The sequence below is a fragment of the Pseudorca crassidens genome, chromosome 15 (genome assembly GCF_039906515.1).
Source record: "Pseudorca crassidens isolate mPseCra1 chromosome 15, mPseCra1.hap1, whole genome shotgun sequence".
In the NCBI taxonomy this organism is placed as follows: domain Eukaryota; kingdom Metazoa; phylum Chordata; class Mammalia; order Artiodactyla; family Delphinidae; genus Pseudorca; species Pseudorca crassidens.
Genome location: NC_090310.1, coordinates 66,481,920 through 66,498,208, shown reverse-complemented (window position 1 = coordinate 66,498,208; position 16,289 = coordinate 66,481,920). Strand labels below are relative to the sequence as shown.

At 52.3% G+C, this 16,289-nt stretch overlaps 1 protein-coding gene across 10 annotated transcripts in view; it reads right to left on the bottom strand.

Annotated features, from left to right (window-relative positions):
- The window catches only part of DLGAP4 (DLG associated protein 4), a 202,486-nt gene that overhangs the window by 141,860 nt on the left and 44,337 nt on the right, over nucleotides 1-16,289 (bottom strand). For all 10 annotated transcript variants that reach the window (XR_010935248.1, XR_010935249.1, XM_067708038.1 and 7 more), the window contains exon 2: nucleotides 737-952. The gene's annotated coding sequence lies outside the window, so the exon portion shown is untranslated. The remainder of the gene's footprint in view (nucleotides 1-736; nucleotides 953-16,289) is intronic.

Sequence of the window (16,289 nt, the reverse complement as noted above, 5' to 3'; positions counted from 1 at the left end):
AAATCCCCCCATGAGCTCCTTTGAGCCTCGGTTTCCTCAACTATGAACTAGTCGCACCTGCACAACCTGGGGAGGTGGTAGGAGAATAAGATGCAGGAAAGTGGTGCCCGGCGCTGTGGCCGGCGCTGAGTTGGGGCACCCTGTTGGGATCCTTGCTGTGGGAAGGATGACCAGAGATGCTGCAGGGCCGGACCCCTCATCCATGTTGGGGTCAGGCATGCTGGGGACTGGAGGGTTGCCAGTGGAACAAGCTGGAGGGGCAGGAACAACAGGGCTCCCCAAGATTCAGGAACTCTGATGGCCTCACCTCAGCCCCCGCCCCCGGGGTCTCATAGGCTCCACGGCTTCCGGCTCAGCCCGACGTTCCCCTTCCCTTTCTGAGCCCGTGTCACCAACCCCCCAGCCCCTTGGGTGTGGTAAGAGCTGGCCTTTGAGATGGATAGAGCTGGGCTTTCTGTGCGTCCTCAGGCAGGTGCTTTCTCCTCTCTGAGGCTGTTTCCTCTGTAAAATGGGTGCAATCACTGTGTTCAACTTCTGGGTTGTCGGGAGGACTGGATGAGGCAAGTGGTTAAACTATAAATTGAGCCCAGACGTATAACAGCTCTCACTGAGGTCCCTTCACCGGCACATGGGTGTCGCTGGGTGGGAAGGCTGGACACTTCCCAACTGTGCCAAGCACGGGTCTGTGGATGAGCGGCCCTGATTCCGTGTGCCCAGGCTGCAGACAGTTACTTACCAACCCCGGAGCTACGTGCGGAGGGGAAATGGGAACCAGTCGGGAAGCAGCAGGCGTCACCTTGGGAGCGGGTGCTGGACCGAGGGCTGGCACACACATCCCTCCGGGCGCTTGGTCAGAGGTGCTGGCGGGAAGCAACGTGGGACGGGGCCCTCCGGTACCTGGAGTGACCAGGTTCCGGCCACCAGGCCCCTGGCAGTGGGGAGGCACGGGTGCCTGCAAGAATGAAGGAGAACGTCAATTAGGAGGTGGCCGGGGATATCCCTCCACCCTGAGACCCCTGGACTGGCCCTGGGGATGCTGGGGAGGGGGACACCACGGAGCAATCATCATAGAAACCCAAGTGTTTGTACAACACTACATTTTCCAAAGCACTCTGGCATCCCGGCTCACGAGGGCCCCTACGTTGTTTTTCAGAGGGGTATTTGCATGTCATGCATATTTACAATGCTTTCCCCACCACCCACAGAATCCCCACAGCAGCTGGGAAGCTGGGGTTCCAAAGGCTCAGATCCTCCCCGTCTTGCTTCTCCCTCTTTTTCCCTGAATGGGGGCGGTCAGGAAAGGGGCCAGAGTCACACAGTCCCGAGTTCGAATCCCAGTTGAGCCCTCACTCTCCCGGCGACACTGGGCAGGCACCTGCCCCTTTCTGAGCCTCAGTTTCCCTGCTTGTCAAATGGAAATAAGAGAACCACCTCTGAGGTCTCCTGTGAGGATTAAGAAGATAATGCAAGTAGAATACCTGGCACAGAGTATGTGCCTGAAAAAGACCCTTCAAAGAGGCCCGGTCCCTGTGCCCTGCACTCAGAGCAGGAGGTGCTGCATCAGCACCCCCCGACCTCCTACATCACAGGTCTCGTCTCGTGTGAGAGGCACAGGAAAGCCAGGGGTCCCTCTCCACCCACCTCTGCTGAACAGGTGCTGCTGCTTCTGCTTGGATCTTTATTTTGTTTTTGTTTTTTTTTAATTTTAATTTTATTTTTTTTGCCGATCCACGTCACGTGGGATCTTCCCGGACGGGGGCACGATCCCGTGTCCTCTGCAACGGCAGGCGGACTCTCAACCACTGCGCCACCAGGGAAGCCCCTGATTGGATCTTTAAATCAGCAGGAACCAGGCCCTCCTGGGAGAAGAAGAAGCCCCCCCCCCCCCATTCCACACCTCCGCTCCCAGGAGCCTCCTGGTTGCTTTGGAGGACTCAGTGGAAGCCCCCGCCCCTGTTCTCTCATCCTACAGGTGGAGAAACAGAGACACAGGGGTCATCTACCTGATCTGGGGACACAGAATCCAAGTGGTTGGGCTGGGATCTGAACTCAGGCTTTCCCCCTCAGCCCGGAGAGAAGAAGTCCAGGGGTCAGTTCACAGTAGGAATACGGAGAAAGGGGCAGTGGATGATGGGGGAGGTTCATCTTTTTCTCCTGGTTACACCAGGGCCCTGGAAAGCCCTCATAATCTCTAACTTCTCTATAGCTACACCTCCTTTGACCTCATTTTCTCCTCACAGTGCTACAATGTTATCCATATTTTTCAAAAGGAGAAACTGAGGCTCAGAGAACTCCAGTCATTACCCGCACGGAGGAAGAGTCAGGGCATCTGATTCTAAGACCTGGTATTTAACCCCAGTGTGGTCCTGCCTCCCCAGGTGGGGAAATCACCAACCCAGAAAAACAGGCAGAACCGTCTGGATGAAAAGTGTTTAAACAGAAGGAAAAGAAAACACTGACCTCCAAAACATTCTGAATTAGCAGACACAAATTCTTAAAAGAGTCCAAGATGCACCATGGGGTGTGAAAATTGCCAGTACGTGAAAACTCAGTGCTTGGGAGGATGCGTGCCTGATCAAGTTGTCACTTTTTGCCAAAATCAGTGGGAGCCCAAAGCGGAAGGAAGAGAGGTGACGGCAGAGGGAGGCATCCTGTGCAGGGCGGTGGGGCAAGGGGTCCCAAGACCTGCCCTGGAGTCCGCCCAACTTCCTTGCTGAGGGACCGGAGCAAGTCTCCTCCCGACTGCCCACTTTACAACAGGTGGGAGAAGCCTACAAGACAGTCTCTTAGGTTCTTGTCAGCTCTGATGGTGATTGAGATTCAGGGACTTCCAACAGGGATGAACCTCGAGAACATTATGTTAAGTGAAAGAAGCCAGTCACAAAGGACCACATAGGGTATGATTTCAGTTATATGAAACGTCCAGAACAGGGAACTCTGTGGGGACAGGAAGTAGACGAGTGGTTGCCGGTGGGGGGACTGGGAGCGGGTGAAAGCTAAGGGGTTCGTGGTTTCTTTTTGGGATAATGAAAATGTTCTCAAATGGATTGCTGCGACGGACGCACAGCTTTGTGAATATACTAAAAGCCATTGAATGGTACACTTTAAATGGGTACAGTATATGTACAGTATACGAATTCTATCCAGAATTGTACAGTCTATGAATTCTATCTCAATAAAGCTGTTAGAATAATCCAACACTAAAAGAAAGATTCTGCAACTTCCCAATGGACAGCTGTCCTCTGGGAGCCTGTGATTCCCTTGGGGTTCTTCCACTATGGCCTGGGAAACCAGGGAGTATTTTCCCAAGAATCCCCCAACACCCCTACAGACCCTCTGTCCCAGAGGCCTTTGCATTTGACATTTGCCTCCTCCAGGAAGCCCTCCCTGACCTTCCAGCCAGTCCAAGTCCCCAGTTACTGGCTCCTAGGGCTCCCTCAGTTCCTCGCTACTTATCATGCTGATGTGAGGAAATCATTTTCATGATCGTTAGATGACACTGCCTTCTCCATCAGACTGGGAGCTCCATGAGGGCAGGGCCATCATCATTGGTCATCATTGTCAACGCTCAGTGCAGTGCCTACCACACAGAAGGTGCTCCAGAAATGTTTGCTGATTGAATGAATGGATCAAAATTCCAAACGCTATAATGCGACTTGGCTTCCTGTCCTGGCTTCACCTCATTCTGGCTGAGTGATCCTGAGCAAATCACATAACGTCCGAGAGTTTCAACACCTACTGCAGAGAGTAGCCAGGGCATTAAAAGGGATAACGCACGTGGAAAGTACTTTATGAAGCGGCTTCCCCACAGCTGCCCCCATCGCAGTCAATGGAACCCCCTCCTACCAGCCACTCAGGCTCAAGCCCTGCAGTCACCCTTGATGCCTCTCTTTCCCTCACCCTCTACACCCAAGCCATCAGCAGCTCCTACTGAAGCCACTTTCACGACGTATCAAGAAGCTGGCGCACCACCTGCATGTTACCACTGCTGTGGACTGAGCCATCATCACCTCTCGCCTGGATTAGTCACGTCCTCTCTTGTCTCCTGCTTCTGCCCTTGCTCCGGACACAGAGGCCAGAGGAATCGGGCTAGAACACAAGTCAGAGCCTGCCCCTCCTCTGCTCTAAACCCTCCATGGCCTCACTTCACCTCAAGTAAAAGCTGACAGCCCTACAGATGCCACGGGTGGTCCCTCCACCACGTCCGATTCTCCCCTTTACTCTCTGCTCACTCCCTTTGCCCCAGCTACCCTGGCCTCTGCGTTGTTCCCTAAATATACCAGGTATGCTCCTGCCTCAGGGCCTTTACACTTGCTCTTTCTCTGCCTGGAATGTCAGTCGCCCAGATGTCAGTGAGCCTTACCCCCTCACTTCCTTCAGATCTTTGCTGAGACCTGACCTTGTCAATGAGATGCATTTCAGCACAACAGGTAAGACGCTTAACAGAAAAGCATGGGCTTGAGGTAGAAATCCAGGCTCTGCCAGTTACAAAGCTGAGTGACTGTGGGCAAGTTTCTTAACGTCTCTGGAACTCAGCTGCTCTTTTCTAAAATGGGAATAATTACAGCACCTTCCTCGTAAGGTTGTAAGGCTTATATGCAAATGAGCAATTTATCCTGATTACACCCTGCCCCTCCCACTAAAATGCCAGCCCCACGAGGCTGAGAGTTTGTGTGCTTGGTTTATCGCCAGGTCCCCAGTGCCCACCACAACACCTGGCACACGGAGGTGCTCAGGGAAGGCGTCGCTCAACAAATGTTTTCAATGCTGAAAAAATATTTATTGGCTAATTGTCACAAGCTCTGGGTTTTCCCTTCTTCCCTCTCACAGACATTTATTTTTCTCTCCAGCCCAGCCTGCCCCTTGGAGGGCCAGGTCCGCAAAGCCAAATTCCCACGGGCAGCTCTGCCCGCCACCCTGTGGACACGTCACACGCCACGTGTCCAGGGTCTCTTCTCCAGAGATCTTGTCTCTTACGGCATCATCTAACCAGGTACCTGGAACCAGCTCACGCTCTTTGGTAACCAAGATGCCAAGGGCTCCTATGCACCTTCCTCCTCTCTCAACATCTCTCGAATCCCCTTCTCTTTATCCCCAGAGTCACCCCCTGTCCAGGCCACCATGATCTCTCATTCAGACCACTGCACCAGCCCCCTTCCTGGACGCCCTGCTGTCTCCCTCGGTCCCTCTTCTTACTGCAGCTGGGAGGATCTTTTCAAAACACACAAGGAACAAATGAAAGCCTCCCTCTGCGAGCCTGGAAAGTTGAAATCCTCACTGACTCGAAAAACGAACCGACTGGGGCTTTTCAAAAGAATTTGACTCAGAGTCTGTCATACTGAGTGAAGTAAGTCAGAAAGAGAAAGACAAATACCGTATGCTAACACATATATATGGAATTTAAGAAAAAAAAATGCCATGAAGAACCTAGGGGTACGACAGGAATAAAGACACAGACCAACTAGAGAATGGACTTGAGGATATGGGGAGGGGGAAGGGTAAGCTGTGACAAAGCGAGAGAGTGGCATGGACATATATACACTACCAAACGTAAGGTAGATAGCTAGTGGGAAGCAGCCGCATAGCAAGATCAGCTTGGTGCTTTGTGACCACCTAGAGGGGTGGGATAGTGAGGGTGGGTGGGAGGGAGACGCAAGAGGGAAGAGATATGGGGATATATGTATATGCATAGCTGATTCACTTTGTTATAAAGCAGAGACTAACACACCATTGTAAAGCAATTATACGCCAATAAAGATGTATAATAATAAAAGAAAAGAAAAGAAAAGAATTTGACTCAGGGCTCTTCAAACAATGAACGGCCTCACCAACCTTGCCACCCCAGGCCCAGGTAAAATGGTATTTGTTGTATGAAAATTTAATTTACAAAATGGATTTACACCGAACCTTAGTTCCATAAATATTTGTGGAATTGAAATGAAAAAACAGGTTTTTAAAATAGCATTTATGGAGTTTCCTCATGCAAGTGGGGGCTTCTCACACTCCCACATCTCATTCACTCCTCTCGGCAAACCAGGCAGGTGGCACTGATTCCAGTTTCCAGATGAGGCCCAGAGAGGGGAGGTGACTTGTCCCACGTAGCACAGCACCCAGATTAACCCAGAGTGCTCCCAGGCCCTGGAGGCTGTGGTCACAGGGTGCCAGATGGGGCAGAGACAAGGCGTGGAGCCTCCTGTTTTCCAGCTGACTGGCTGCCGCAAGCTCCGAGGCCCTCAGGGTACGTGGACATAACTTGCCTATTTCTGCTCCCTGCCTCGGCCTGTGCAGTTTCCCTGCTCAGGGTAACCCCTCCCTGGGCTGGTCAAAACCTCGCCACCCTTCCCGGCCCATTTCCAGCACTGAGTCTCCTGCCCGCATCCCCTCGGCACTGGCTGCCCGCAGCACACCGCCTGCAATGATTTATGGGTGTTTGTGACGTGGCAGTGCCCTCCCCCCTTGTGCTGTGTCCCTCCTGGCTCTTCTACCTCAGGGATCGTGGTTCCTCCGCCTTTCCTGACGGCTTGTGCTCTAGCCCTCAGTCCTGAAGCCACATGACCTTCCAAGTCTCTGTGAGGTCTGGCCTTGCCCCTGAACCTGTCCAAGGCTCATCTCCCCAGCTGCCTCCCAGACCTTCCCCCCATGGGCCCCTCACGCTCCCACACGTGAAATGGACCTCATCACCATCTCCCCTAGACCTGCTCCTCCCTGAAAATACCATGATCCTCCTAAGTCTCCAGGCTAGAAACCTGCCCGTCGCTCTGGACCCCTCCCCGCCCCTCAGCCCCCTGCAAGCCCTGCTGATTCTGCCCCGAAATGTTTTCAGACTGCCGCTGCGCTCCACACCACTGCCCTGCGCTCAGCTCAGGCCCCATCTCCCCCTTGGCATTTGAGCATCCACCCATCCAGTTTCCCATCATCCACCAACTTCTACTCTCTCCCCTTGACTCACCATCCACCTACTCCACCCATCCTTCCATCCACTCACTCATCCCCCTCCAATCCACCACCCGTAATTTACCAAGACCTCCAATGCTCCAAGCCATGTGCTGGACATTGTGACACAGAAACGACTTAGGCCCAGTCCTTGGCCTCAAGATGCTCCCACTAGAACTGGGTCCTGAAGGATGAACAGGACTCTGTGGAGGGTTAAGGGGAAGAGCGGAGGATGTCTAGGTCAAGGAATAAACAACGGCACAGGCATAGGAAGGAGACATCTGGGGTGTCTGAGGAACTTGACCAGACAGGTGGGGAGCGACCCGAGATGAAGGTGGAAGGGTGACCAAGGCCGGCTTTGCAGGGCTCTGCAGGGCCCTTCAAGACCAGGTAAGGAGTCTGTACTCTATCCAAAGCATAGACTCTGGAGCCTGGGGTCAGACCCTTGCTCCACCACCTCATAACTGTGTGACTTAGAACAAATGTCCTCAGTGTTCCCCATCTGTAAAATGGTAAGAGCAATATACGTATTACACAGGGCTGTTGCGAGGAGGAAACGAGCTAATGCATATGTGTATTATGACTCTTAGCACAGTGCCTGGTAAACAGAAAATGCTCAGTAAATATTGTTGCTATTATGTTCATATTATTGTTAATTACTATCCTCTAGCCAGCTGGTGGACAGCGGAGAGTTTTACACAGAGGAAGTGCATGCTAACTCGGACTGCAAAGCGTCCTCCTCTGCAGCTAGGGGCTCAGGAGTGAGCTTCATTGCCCCTGCCCAGCCTCAGCCCCACCAGCTCCAGCCTCGCCCTCTCCTACCGACTGCCCCCAGCCAGGCACGCCCACCAGCCACTGCCCCAGACTGGCCCTCAGTGCCCAGAAGTGCTCCAGCCTGCCTTGCCCCTGGGCAGTTGAGCTCCAAGCTCCAGGAGCCTGGAGGCTCCCCCACTGAGAGCTGCCGTGTAGCCGGTTCACTCACTCCTGCACAGGACACCGAGAAGCCCTTTACAAGCTTTTTTCTCTAAGTGTCACGGCTCTGTGCAGGCACACGGTCACCCAGTCTGCAGATGAGCCTCAGGGAGGAGGCGGAAGTCCCTTTGCTTCAGGCTGCACACGTCGATGGCTGAGCAGGGATCCAAACCCAGGTTGGTCAGGCTCCAGAGCCCCCAGCTCTCTCCCAGAAATCTTGGAGGTAAGCCCCCAAGATGATCAGGGCCTGAGATATCGCACGGACATGAATTTTCCCCGCACTGAGGAGTGCTGTCCAAGACAACTCTCTGCAGTAACGGAAATGCTCTCAACTGCACTGTCCTATAGTGGCCAAGAGCCACGTGCAGCTACTGATCACCCAAAACGTGACAAGTACAACTAAGAAACTGAACTTTAAATTAAATTGAAATCGAAATAGCCACACGTGCTTTGTGGCTACCCTACCGGACAGCACAGGACCAGACAGCTTTTAGCATTCTCAACCCTGAGACTGCATTTCCAGACGCTCACACTGCTTGAGCCACAACTTACGAAACATTGTGTCATTTTATTAGAAAGATTTCCACCACATACCACCTGGTCCCTGTTTTTACAAACTGAGGCTACCCAGCACCCTCAAGTTAACTGCTTCTCTACAAGTCAAGGTCATTCAAGAACTAGCTGTCAAACTCCTGCTCTGGGCCAGGAACCGAGCCAGATGTGGAAGAATCATGTACCTGTCCCCGTCCTCAAGGATCTCAGTCTGGCGGGGGACACGTCCTACCTTAGGGTCTGTGACGGAGGGGATAGGTGCAAGAGTGAGGTTTATACACAGTCTGGGGAGAACAGGGTGACTCACTCAGCTGGGGGAGTCTCTGGGAAGGCTGTATCAAGGACAGACACTGACAGGGTGTGACAGCACTTTACAGTTTGCAAGGCACATTCACATCCGTTGTCTCATCTGCTCCTCACTCTAGTCCCATGAGGGAGTTCAGGCCTGGTCTGGTTTCTGGTTTTCTGTGTACTGGACTCACATCAGCACCCGCTTCTGGAAGGAGCACTGAATGGGGCCACAGCCCTGAGCCCTGGCATGTGGAAGCCAAGACCTCCACAGTGGGTGAGGGCAGTGCTCCCCTGAATCCTCCACAGAAGCTTCTTGGGAAGGTTCACCCAGCACCCAGCCAGCTGGTGGCCAAATGTGTTTTCAGTCAAGGATTTAGAAATCAGATGTTCCCTAAATCCTCCAAAGGGCCAGTCTTGTAAATCCCTAAACTTTCCGGCAGCTCTGACGGGACCCGGTGGCCCCCTCACTGGCCATTTGGCCTCCTCTTGGCGCCCCGAGAGGCCAGGGAAGATCTTTATTTTAATGACATTTCCTCGTAATCCCTTCATTTCTCTTCCGCACTCTCAAGGGGCCGCCGCAGTGACCCGCTCTCTCCTGCCCTACTTTTCCTTTCTCTGAATCCTGGGAGGCATTTCTCTGCACCTCCTGGAGGCGCTCTTGCCTGGGAGGCCCAGGCAGTTCCAATCCTTCCATCACCTCTGTTAACACTGAGCCCAGATGGTCCCTCCTTCAAAGCCTCGTCCAGCCAGGAGACCCCTGATTCCTCACGGTGGCTTTGGAGCAGAGGGCAGGGAACATTGTGCCCCACGAACATTTCTTGAGCCCTTACTCTGTGTATGGCCCCGAGCTGGACCAAGCTAAGCGAGAAGATGAATTAGTCAGCGGGGGTAGCGAATGTGTGAACAGACATGAGAGGCGGATATGACTGGGCTGCCGTGGAAGGAAGCCCGGGCGTGGCCCACGGGAGCCCCGATCAGCCTGGGGGAATCAGAGGAATATCAAAAAACAGGTGAGGCTCTGGCTAGGCCTTGGAGGACGCACAGGAGTCCAGAGGTGGACAAGGTGGGGAAGAGTGTAAGGAAGAGGGACACAGCATGCCATGTGGGGGGAACTGGGAGGAATTACACACAGGTGGGAGCTGGTCTGTGTGCTCTGGGAAGAGAGGGTAGAGCGGGAGGGGAGACAGGGCTGGAACTGCAGGTGGGGACTTGATCATGAGGGTCCTGCAGTGTCAATCAGGGAGTGTGGCCTTCACCCTGGGAGCAGTGGGGAGCCCAAGGGCTCAGCAAGTTTGGGTGGGAGAAGGATCACCCAGCAGTTCTGTGGGGCAGCCTAGAGGTGGGCGCTGTGACCCACTGATTGCCGACAGTGGTCTACCTAGGGCAGGGGTACTGGGGCTGGGGGACAGCAGACAGATTCAGGAGATATTCAGACTATAAAACCAATCAGACTTGGGGCTGATTAGATGTAGAGGATGAAGTAGAGAGAGGAGTCAGGGATGACTCCTAGGTTTCTATCCTGAGTAACTGGGGTACATATTGAATACTAAGCTTTGGGTTATAACAGAGGTTGACAAACTTTTTCTCAAAAGGTCAATGGTAAATATTTGAGCCTTGTGGACCATTCAGTGTTCCAAAGCTGCCATAGACAATATAGAAATGAATGGGCATGGCTGTGTTCCAGCAAAATTTTTTTTACAAGAACAGGCTGGCCATGGCCATACTTTGCCAGCCCGAGCTATAAACAACAACAGCAACAAAACCCATTTTAAGCTGGCTTTAACATAAAGTGGATTAACCCATATAATTGAAAAAGTCCAGAACTGGTGGACTTCAGGCACAGTCCAGTCAGAGTTCCAGTTCCGTCTCATTGATATCTTCTCAACCCAGTACTTCTCCATGCGTCAGCTCCATCCTAAGGCTGGCTTCCCACATGAGTGCAAACAGCCGCAGTGCTTCCAGACAAATCACACGGTCAGGAGCATGAGGACGGAGTAATCTTCCAGCCAAGCCCTAAGTGTCATCTTTATTGGAGTATAATTGCTTTACAATGGTGTGTTAGTCTCTGCTTTATAACGAAGTGAACCAGCTATACATATACGTATGTTCCCATATCTCCTCCCTCTTGCGTCTCCCTCCCACCTGCCCTATCCCAGCTCTCTAGGTGGTCACACAGCACCGAGCTGATCTCCCTGTGCTCCGTGGCTGCTTCCCACTAGCTATCTATGTTACATTTGGTAGTGTATATATGTCCATGCCACTCTCTCACTTCGTCCCAGCTTACCCTTCCCCCTCCCTGTGTCCTCAAGTCCATTCTCTACCTCTGCGTCTTTATTCCTGTCCTGCCCCTAGGTTCTTCAGAACCCTTTTTAAAAATTTTTTTTAGATTCCATATATATGTGTTAGCATACGGTATTTGCTTTTCTCTTTCTGACTTACTTCACTCTGTATGACAGACTAGGTCCATCCACCTCACTACAAATAACTCAGTTTTGTTTCTTTTTATGCTGAGTAATTTGTATTTAATTTTTGATAGTTTGATTAATATGTCTTGGTGTGTTTCTCCTTGGATTTACCCTGTATGGGACTCTCTGTGCTTCCTGGACTTGACTATTTCCTTTCCCATATTAGGGAAGTTTTCAACTATAATCTCTTCAAATATTTTCTCAGTCCCTTTCTTTTTCTCTTCTTTTGGGACCCCTATAATTTGAATGTTGGTGTGTTTAATGTTGTCCCAGAGGTCTCTGAGACTGTCCTCAGTTCTTTTCATTCTTTTTTCTTTATTCTGCTCTGCAGTAGTTATTTCCACTATTTTATCTTCCAGGTCACTTATCCGTTCTTCTGCCTCAGTTATTCTGCTATTGATCCCTTCTAGAGAATTTTTAATTTCATTTATTGTGTTGTTCATCATTGTCTGTTTGCTCTGTAGTTCTTCTAGGTCCTTGTTAAACGTTTCTTGTATTTTCTCCATTCTATTTCCAAGATTTTGGATCATCTTTACTATCATTATTCTGAATTCCTTTTCAGGTATACTGCCTATTTCCTCTTCATTTGTTTGGTCTGGTGAGTTTTTACCTTGCTCCTTCATCTGCTGTGTTTTTCTGTCTTCTCATTTTGTGTTTGGGGTGTCTTCTCTTACTGTGTTTGGGCTCTCCTTTTTGCAGGCTGCAGGTTCGTTGTTCCCGTTGTTTTTGGTGTCTGTCCCCAGTGGCTAAGGTTGGTTCAGTGGGTTGTGTAGGCTTCATGGTGGAGGGGACCAGTGCCTGTGTTCTGGTGGATGAGGCTGGATCTTGTCTTTCTGGTGGGCAGGACCGCGTCTGGTGGTGTGTTTTGGGGTGTCTGTGACCTTATGATTTTAGGCAGCCTCTCTGCTAATAGGTGAGGTTGTGTTCCTGTCTTGCTAGTTGTTTGGCATAGAGTGTCCAGCACTGTAGCTTGCTGGTCATTGAGTGGAGCTGGGTCTTAGCGCTGAGATGGAGATCTCTGGGAGAGCTCTCGCCGATTGATATTATGTGGAGCCGGGAGGTCTCTGGTGGACCAATGTCCTGAACTCGGCTCTCCCACCTCAGAGGCACAGGCCTGACACCGGCCCGAGCACCAAGACCCTGTCAGCCACACGGCTTTTCACTCCCTTTAACACAATGCTGACTTGACTCAGACTCAGATCCCCTCCTGGGGCTACACGTGCCTCTGGGTGACGCCAGATGGCAGAGCTCCTGGTCTCCACGCCTCCTTCACGGTGGTCTTTCCGGATGCAGCCTGGCGAGGGTTGCCGTCAGCTCCTTTGTCCGAGGGACACCGTTCACGCCAGGAGCTTACCGACTCTCGGGCCCCATGTTTAGTGTGGGCAGCTGTGCCCGGAGGCCCATCTTGGGCTCAGAGGCACCGGCGTCCTAAGTGTCACTCTGATTGGACTTACTTATGTCATATGCCCATCCAGGAACCAGTCACTGTGCCTGGGGGATGGAAAACACTGATTGGCTTAGCCTGGGTCATGTGCTCTATCCCTGAGTGGGGGAGGTAGAGTCAGTTTCCAGGAAACCACGTGGTCTCCCAGTGAAAATCAGGGTCTGGCAGGATGGTGGAAAAAAGGGAGGAATGCAAGAAAAGCAAAAGTATGTGCCCCTCCAAAGACTTGTACGTGAATATCCATAGCAGCGTTATTCATAATAGCCCCAAATCCAAATTCCCATCAAGCAGTGAACAGATAAACAAAATGTCATATATCCATAAGATGAATACCACTCAGCACTAAAAGGGAAAGAAGTACTGATATATGCAACAACGTAGATGAACATAAAAAACAATACGCTGAGTGGAGGAAGTTAGACACAAAGACTACATATTATGTTTCCACTTATAGGAACCTTCTAGAAAAGGTAAAACTAGAAAACAGATCAGTGGTTGCCTGGGGCCCGGGATGGGAGTGGGGATTGACTGCAAATGTGCAAAAGGGGATTTGGGATTGTGGTAACTATAAGTTTATTAAATCTCATCCAAATGAATAACATAAGTAAACTTTAGGGTGTGTAAATTATACCTCAATAAAGCTGTTTTTAAAAAAGGCTGATGGGGGCAAAGAGGATGCTATGGCTATTAGGGTCCATGCAGAGAACGATGGTGCCACTCACGAATCAGGGGACAGAGAGGCAAGGGCAGGCTTGAGGGCAAATGCTGAGGTCCCTCTGGACAGGCTGAGCAGGAGGTGCTTCTGGGACATCGGGAGTGCCATCCAGCAGAGCTCCGGGTAAAGGGAGGGGATGGAGCTGGGGGTCTGGGGGATGGTGGGTGTTCAGAAGGACACTGAAGCAGTGGCAGTGGATGAGTCCCCCCGAAAGGGTGTGGTCTGAGAAGAGAAGGCTGCCACGATAGAGCCCTGAGAAGCAGAAACATCTCGTGGACCAACAGAGGAAGGGAAACCGGCAAAAGCATGAGATACTTTGATAGCCAGAGAAGCTAGCAGAGGTCCCAGTCAGGGCACGTGCCAATGCCCAGAGCACAACGACCACGGAAGGGTGAGATGTGATCCAGGCTGCAGTGGGTGAGGAATACAAGGGGTCGGTGAGCATAGTCAACAGCGCTGAGAAGCTCAGCTGGCGAGGGAAGGAGGAAGCGGGGTAGCTGCGGGCAGGGCGGAAACCAAAGGCAGAAGCAGTGGGCACAGTCCACACTCTTGATAGGTGTGGCTGGGAAGAGGAGGAGACAGGCGGTGTGGGGCAGCTGCAGCCACTCCAAGGTCCATGACACTCCTGGAACCGGGCCACCTGCCCGTCACCCACACCGCCACGCCCCATCAAGCCACCCCAGCTACTCACACTGGGGAGACACAGCTCTTGCTGGGGCTGGCTCCCAACCTGCCCTGGCCACTGTCCGCTGACCAGCAGTGTGGCTGCATCTCAAGTGTGGCCAGGCTGGACATGGAGGTGACGGCATTTAATGGAGCAGAGGATGGCTCTAGGGCATCGCTCCGACCTTTTCTCCAGACCACACCCACAGGGTCCTGGCCCTCGGAGACAAATTCTGGGAGTGCTTTGTGTGACAGCTTTGTGTGAAATGTCAAGTGGGAGGGAATTCCCTGGTGGTCCAGTGGTTAGGACTCAGCGCTTCCACTGCCATGGCCCGGGTTCAATCCCTGGTCAGGGAACTAAGATCCCACAAGCCATGCTACAGCCAAATAAATAAATAAATAGAGGGTTAAAAAAAAAAGAAATGTCAAGTGGGAGAACCTTCTCGACACTACCTTCACTTTAGGTCTGGGCATCACCCCCCCCACCTGATAACCCAGATGCCCATCAGCCCGGGGGGCATGAGACTGGTACCGGTCAGCCTATTTTTCCAATTCTACACACAGCTATCAGCTGGCTCCTCCCCACAGCCCTGACAGGTTGTCATCATTACATCCATCTGGCTGACAAGGAGAATGAGACTCAGAGAGGTTGAGTGGCTCAGCTAAGGTCACACAGCAAGTGAGTAGCACAAGTGGGTTTGGCACCCAGGTCAACCTGCCTCAAGAGCCTGCTCCCTTTCCCCCACTGACCCTTGACAAAGGGTGTGGAAAACAAAAGAGGACGGCAGGAGGGGTGGGGGAGGGGAGGCCGGAGTTCTGAATGGCAAAGTGGTGAACCAGGTTGGAACCCCAGTTCTGCCCCAGCTCCTGGGGCCAGGGTGAGTCACTCTCCCACACAAGGCCTCAGTTTCCCTAGCTGTACAATGGGCTCTTAGGTCCCTTGTGGCTGCCGCATGCTGAGTTCTGTGACCAGGTGCTTATCGGAGACACTTCTGCCCTTTATGGTAGAAACAAAAAAACGCCCCTGGGAAGGTTAGCAGCAGGGAAAGGCCATGGTGGGGGGAAAAGGGTCTCCTCTACCAGGCCGGGCCCTGGAGGAGCTGCACCCAGGGAATATGGTCAAGCCCAGCCTATATGCTGGCTCAGCACTTCGCTGGGACAAAGGTCCAGCCTGATATCATTGTGCCTCTTGCAGGAGCTGCCCCGTCTCAGTCATCCCAGCAGGACCTGCCACGGCTTTGCATGAGTCTCTCCTCCTTTCAGCTGTGGCCTCCCTGTCTGCAATCCTCCAGTGAAGGAGCTTCTCCAGGCCAGCTTTCTCCCCACCCTCAGCTCCCCTGCCCACCCCTCCTCCCTGCTTCCACAACTGCAGGCCCTCTGGAGCCTCACGGCTGCACTAGTGTGTCCATGGGAGATGCCTGAAGGATGACCCATTAGTCAGAGAGTCAAGACCTTCCAAAAGGAATCAGAGTCCCAGAGAGGGTAGATGCCTAAGCAAGGCCACACAGCAGACACGGGGGGCCAGCATGGAACCTGGGCCTCCTGACCACTCAGCTCATTTCTGTGACACCTTCCAATGGTTTTTATGATAGAAAATATTTTATTCTTCTTTATGTCTTTGTGTTATGTTTATAACTCAGACCCACATCCTGATTTTCAGTTCACCAGACATATTTACAGTCACTCAAATGCTACTCCCTGAAGTGACCATGGCTCAGTCCCCTTTCTGCCCACACAGGTGACCTCACCCAGCCTTGTGGCTTTTAACACCCTCTCTCTCTCTGCCCCTCCCTCCTCCTCTTCCGTCCTCCTATTCTCTCTCTCCTACATTCAATCCATCAGGAAATCGTGTTGTCCCTACCTCCAAGACATCTCCAGAATCCAAACACCCCTTGCCACCTCCACCCCTGCCACCTGGTCCCACCCACCATCATCTCTCTCCTGGATTAGAGCTGTAGCCTCCCCATGGCCTCCCTGCCTCCACCCTTGATCCCTTCAGCCTGGTCTCCACACAGTAGCCAGAGGATCCTGTTAAGATGCAAGTCTCTGTTCAAAGCCCTCAGGGCTCTCACCTCACTAGTAGTGAAAAGACAAAGACCATGCCTTGGCTTATACGGCCAAACACATCTGGCCTCCATGTGCCCTCTGACCTCACCTCCTACCACTCTCCCCATCAAGTACCCTCTGTTCCCCCTATACTGGCCTCCCAGCTGTTCTTCTGTCACAATCCACTCCCACCCCAGGCCCTTTGCAC